Source organism: Arachis ipaensis, chromosome B05 (assembly GCF_000816755.2).
Source record: "Arachis ipaensis cultivar K30076 chromosome B05, Araip1.1, whole genome shotgun sequence".
In the NCBI taxonomy this organism is placed as follows: domain Eukaryota; kingdom Viridiplantae; phylum Streptophyta; class Magnoliopsida; order Fabales; family Fabaceae; genus Arachis; species Arachis ipaensis.
The window spans coordinates 119,968,130-119,974,988 of NC_029789.2; positions in this window are offsets into that span (position 1 = coordinate 119,968,130).

A 6,859-nucleotide genomic window follows, 5' to 3' on the forward strand; every position below is an offset into this window, starting at 1 on the left:
TAATTATGTAATAAATTCTAGAAATAATTTTTGCAAGTTATAGTTTATTTTTTGAGTAAACTACCATTTCTACTCACGAAAGTTTTAAACGCTGATAAATCTACCCATAAAAGATGGATTCTATATGACAAAATTATCCAAACATTGAAAAATAACCTAAAAACCCCAAATTACCCTTTTCCTTACTCTAATCTCAATACCACTCTCGCAAATTTCAACCCTCTCTTTATTCTTTTCATCAATTTTACCACCTCCTTCACCAACACCATCATCATCGCCACTGTCACCAACCGTCAGCCTCATCTTTCTTTTTCTCCACTGTCACAGTCATAAACTATAACAACTTCACTCTAACTTTTAATTTTACTTCTCATCATCACTTCTTCAATCCCAAATCCTATCAACACTCTATTACCGCCATTATCATCACCACCCTTCCTCCATCTAAAGGAGAAGCACTTTTGGATGCTAAAAATTGAAACTTTAGCAAGATCGCTTTGGTGGTGTCGCATGTGAGTAACACAGGAATCTTGCACATGATGATGGTGATTTGGGAGAGTGAGAAACCGTGGGCTTTGAAGAAGAGATGATGAAATCTGGCTTGATGGGGGTGTCAAAGAGAACGCGCTTGTGTGCTCTGAGAGTGTTTTCATGGAAGAAACCGCACTTAGTGGTGAGGTAAGAAATAGTGAAAGAGTGGTGGTCATCGAAATGAAGGTGGTTGAGAAGAGGAATGAGTGGCGGCGTGTTAGTGATAGAAGAGGAGAAGAAGGCAAGGCGTATAGCAGATGAGCAGTTGCAGGCAAGAAACAAAGGATCATCACTATCATTGTTATTTATGGCTGTGGAGAAAGAGAAAGATGAGGTTGAGGGTTGGTGGCGGTGGAGATGGTGGTGGTGTTGGTGAAGGAGGTGGTGAAATTTCTGAAAAGAATAAAGGAATGGATGATATTTGGAAGAATGGGGTTGAGATTAGGGTTAGAAAAGGGTAATTTGGGGTTTTAAAATAATTTTTTAGTATTTGGATAATTTTGTTAGATGAAACTCATGTTTTATGGGTACAAATGGTAATTTCCTTTTTTGTGGGTAGATTTATTAGCGTTTAAAATTTTTGTGGGTAGAAATAGTAGTTTACTCTTATTTTTTTATCTAAATATTGAATTTTTAATAATAATTTTTTTTATTTATGAATAGATTATTTTCTACTTTAATATATATGTATGAGGAATATTTAACTTTATAATTTTAAATTATTGTGTAAATATAATTAATATGATATTATTTTATTATTTGAGCATCAATAACAATGTTCTGAAAATCGAACTGAACTAGCCAGTTCAATCGGATTAATCGAAAATCGATCACTTAGCCAGTTCGGTTGAAGTACAAAATTGTTTAGCAAAAAATCGACAAAAAACCGATCGAACTGGCAATTAATCGATGAACTGCTTGAACTGGACAGTTTTTTTCAGTTTTCAATTTAAAAGAAAAATAAAAAATTACTTACACGCCAACAGTAGCAGCAGCAGCTAGTGCCCAGTGCCCAGTGTAAAATCCGGTCAAACTATAATTAAATAAGTAATTAATTAAATGTAAGAAAGAAGGGTTGGAAAATTAAGTAATTATAATTTAAAAATTTAACGATGATATTTAGACTCAGAGAATTTTTTTGAATAGAAAAGCATAGTTTTCTGCGTAAAAACACACACTGAAAATTTGATCAGAAGTATCGACTTAAATTTGTTCGGCATTGCAACTGAGAAAACTAATTATGAGTAAAGAAGGTTAAAAAGTTAAAATTTATAATTAAAAAAGTAAAAATATTTAAAACATAAATTAAAATGCTAATCTTAAAGGTTTTAGCCCAAAATTGGGCCCAGACCCAACATATATAAGCCCTTGTTAAGGCCATTTCAGCAACCACAACCCATTCACTTGTGTTTTGTGCTTATATGGGAGGAGAAAGAAGAAGAGAGTGAAATCCTAACTCCCCAAATATTTAAACCACCATAACTTTCTCTCCGGAGCACCAATCGTCGCACTGTTTGCAGCTATGCGTCACCCATATCATCCTATACAATTCTGCCCAAATAGATTAGTAAGATTTTCAAATTCTCTTATCCTTTTTTTTGTAGTACGTGTTTAATTTGAGTTTGAGCTTTGGATATTGAGAAATCTTGTGGTTTAAATAGTTTAGGAGTACTCAAGAACGAGTTCTAACTGGATTTTATCATATATTTTAGTGGGTAAAAGGTAAAAACCACTTTCTTTGTATTTATGATGTTTTATAAAATCCTAGTATATTGAGTATTGTGCATATCATGTAGAAATAGTGTAGAGTGGTATTAGAGGCACTAGATTGATCATTGGTGAGGCTTGGAGCTAAGGCTTGGTGAAGATTCACTAGTAAAGAACTTAATTTTGACTTTCAAGAGGTACGGTTTAAGTTTTATTTAAATATCGTGTAAGGTAATATGAAATCCTAGGCTAGATGCCCCTAGGAATAAGTTTGAATTATGTATTTGGTTGGAATTGATATATGTAGTTGATATGTTATGAAAATTGATGATTTGATGGTGATTGTGTATTTGTGGTTTATGTATTGAATTGATGGATGTTGGGGCGGAGGCCATGAATTTGAGCCAGAGGCCGAAAAAGGTACGTTTGGTAAGTTGGTGATGGAATTGTATGTTGATGCATGAGTTTAAATGGAAATTTTGGTATTGAACATGTGGAATTTGGCAATGATTTGTTAGAATAGCAGAATTGAGGATTTGAGGTGTGAAGTTGATGAATTTGAGTTGAAATGTGTGAATGTCATAGGTTATATGAATTAGGCAATGCAAAACAAAGCATACTCAAACAAAACGTACAAGTATATATGATGCATGTTTACCTGATGGCCGATAAATCTCATCTATCGGTTATATAGCCAATCTTACATGTCTGGTAGTGAACCCAGGACAGGAACACCACAACACAAAGCAAGGCAACACTTGCATCTTCCCTGCGTAACCGGAGCAAGGTAAACAACCTTAACCATTGCCTTTTATTCAGGTGGTGTTATAATTCTCAACTCGAAGCAAGTGTGACTAAATTCAACCCTTGCATCTTACCCAGAGTCTCAAACTTTTAGTCGGAGCAAGTGAACAACGCCACTACCTCTTATCTGGTGTCTCACTTATTTATCCAGAGCAAGTGGACAACACCACTGTCTCTTAACCGGTGTCTCAAATCCTTTATCCGGAGCAAGTAGACAATGCGACCGCATCTTAGCCGGTGGTACATCTCAAATCTCAATCAGAGTCACTTTCATTCTCAAATCTATTCTCAATACATTCTAATTCATTCAAAATTCATAATTAAAATCAATTCTCATCATTGTTCATTCTCAGAGCCAACGTCATCATCAATCATGTCTCATTCAACTTTGTCCCTACCTCATTAATTCAATTATTTCACTTTGCAAAATCTCCCTCAATATCAATCTAACTTCCTCAATAGGTTCACTCTCTTTTCAAACCCTAAAAGCTAGCTATTGGACCTTAAAAAGTAAATACAGAGGTTTAGAAATTTAGAAGAATGGTTTAAAACTCAAAAATACAATTTTCAGAAAAACAAGGTCATGCGTAGGCACAACCGTCCGTGTACATGACCCTTGTCTGCTTACATAAGCTCTTTAGGCTGGGAGCAATCCTCGCATCGCGTGCATGTTTGCATACGCGCATATAGCAGAATTGGTAAAAAGCTGCCAAGTTCCAGAAAATAAGTTTTTTACACCCAACTTTGAACGCACGTAACTTTTTCGTTAAAAATTATTTTTAACCCGTTCTTTGAATGTTATAAACTTCACGGACCCAATTTTCATTCAAAATAAGGTTTACAAAATTTGGTGGTCTGGAAGCCAAGTTATAGCCCACCAAAATTGGTCAAAATTAGGTTTTTATCAAAACTTGCAAGTCCTCTAGTTTTTCCAAAATGCTCAATTTAAAACCAACCAAACCCTAACCAAATTCAATATAAAAAAACTCATAATTCAATACCAAACACACTACTATACATTAGCAATCATTTCTCAATCACTTTCCAATCATTCCAAACTTAATCACTCAATTTCTAACAGCTTCAATTCAAAGTTTTCAAATTCAACTATATTTACCAAATTTCACCACCAAATCCACATTACCTTCAAACATCATCACAATCAATAACTAACATTCATTCCAATGAATCATATTCATCCGGACACGGACTCTGGCCCAATTTCACCACAATTTATCATCACAATCATTAATTACATATCAATGTCATTCAACATAAAATTTCAATTCACAACAACAATCTACAAGTCCACACAGTTTAACCTATCTTATGGACAACTAGCCTAAGTTTTTACATAACATTACACATTAACTACGAGAAACCAAAACCATACCTTGGCCGATTCCTTCCAAGCTCAAGTACTACCGAAAACCTCCTCTTTCACGACTTCCAAGCCTTCAAACCAACACTAACAAGTTTTCAGCCACAACAACTCCAATTCAAGCATTCAAGTCCACCAATTTAACTTCAATTTCGCATGTATTCAATCTAATTTCATTCAGTTGCTTCATAATCAATTCTAGAGTTCACTAATTTAATAATTCACCAGAGTTTAGTGGTTCTTTACCTTACTCACTCAAAATTGGGATGAAACTCACTTATAATTTACGCTAGAGTACCCCTAAACAATTAAAATCACAATAATTCAACATCTCCAAAACAAAAAATGCGAAATTATAGAGAAGGAATATATGACCATGAATTTCGAGATTTCTTACCAAATCAATTAGATAGAATCGAAGAGCTCGACGAGATGAACGCGTGGCCACAAACTGCTCGTCAATTGAAGCTCCATATTGAAAGTTATGTGGAATTGAATCTTAAAATAAGGTTTAGGGTTAGTTCTTCCCTCTTTAATAAAATAAAATGGTAGAATAGTAATTGAAAACCAAATATAATTATTAATTATCAACTTATCAATTATTTTCAAAAGAATATTCTAATTTAAAAATTAAAGATAATCAAATTTATTTATTTATTTTTATTCATAAAATAAAATTCAAAGTTTCAATATTCAAATTAAACCATATAAAATTCTCATTATTTTTCAATTACTAAATCTTTAAATTTAAAATAAGAAAATATCCAATTATTATAAAAATTATGAATTCTAATTAATTTTAAACTCAAAGTCTCATAACTTTAATTTAATTTCTTTTGGTAAAATAATTTTCCTGAAAATAAAATTATGATTAAGTATAATAATTCACAAATAAATCATTATTTAATTTTCAAAAACTCGGGATGTTACAACTCATGTGTACGTACGCATTACCTCAATTTTTCCCATTTCTGCAGAATTCAATTTTTAACCATAAACTTCAAACACGCATAACATTTTCGTAAAAAATCATTTTCTATTCATTCTTCAAACATCATAAACTACTCGGACCCAATTTTCTTTTAAAATAAGTTTCACAATATTTGAAGGTTCGAGGACCAAGTTACGATCTGTCGAAATTAATTAAAATTATGGTTTTACCAATTTTAAACCATTACTCAATTTCATCAAAATCTCAATCCAATTCAAATCAAATCATACCAAAATCATTCCTAAACAGTCTCAACTTAAATTTATCTATTCTCTACCCTTCTAACTATTCAACACCTAATAAAAATTATTTTCCAACCCATCACTCAATCTAACAAATTTCATTCATACAATAATCAAATTCTCACGGCTTTAAATCATATTTCACACATTCACCTTCACTTACCACATGGGGCACTTCTCACCCCATCACAGTCTCTGGCCCAAATTTTTTACCAATCACCAATGGTATCATTATTCATCAAATTTCATACAACATACGACATACTCATCATATCTCATATCCAAACTCAACAACCATTTAATTCATAATTCACAACAACCACCAACAATAGAAATTCAACCAACTAATCACAAATACAAGCAATTTCATTCAATCTTATCCTATGGACAATTAACTTAGGTATTCACATAATCTTACATAATGCCTACTTAAAACTAAAACTCGTACCTCAAGTGCGACAATTCCAAGCCCTTGAGTCTCTTCCTTCGTTCAATTCCAAACTTCACCCAATGTCAATGAGTCTCAACGAATCTTCTACCAATTGAACTAAATCAACTCAGGCAATCAAGCGACACTATCTCATCTGATCACATCAAACTTCACTTAGTTCAAGCTAAGGCATTCATATACATTAGGAAAAATTTAAAGAAATAAGCTTTCTTATCTTAACCCACTTGAAAATGGGATGAAATCTACTTGGAATCCATGCTAGAGTACCCCTAAAGAACTAAAATCACAATATTTTATCATCGTATACTTCAAATGTGAATTGAAAAAGGGTAGAAAATTGGACAAGAAATTCAAAATTTCTTATCATAATGTTCAGATAAAATTGAAGAGGACTCCAAGACGAACGCGTCACCACAAACGGCTCGTCAATCGAAACTCTGAATTAAAAGATATAGTGATTTGAAATTAGTGATAAATAGTAGCACAAGGTTCACTCTTCCTCTTTTCTCTATCCGAGAGCTCTCTCTCTATGAAAGGGGTATTGGAACTGAAATATGGCAAATTGGTTAAGTTTAGGGGGCTTAGGTGATTGGGCTTGAGTCCGGTGAAGTCTGGTTCAATTGTTTTAGTCTATTGATATAATTTTGGGTCAAAACCTTCACACAAGACAAGATTTGAATTTCTAATATTTGTTTAACCAAATGAGTAAAATAACCACTTAACTAACTTAAATTAATTAAGATAAATATTAA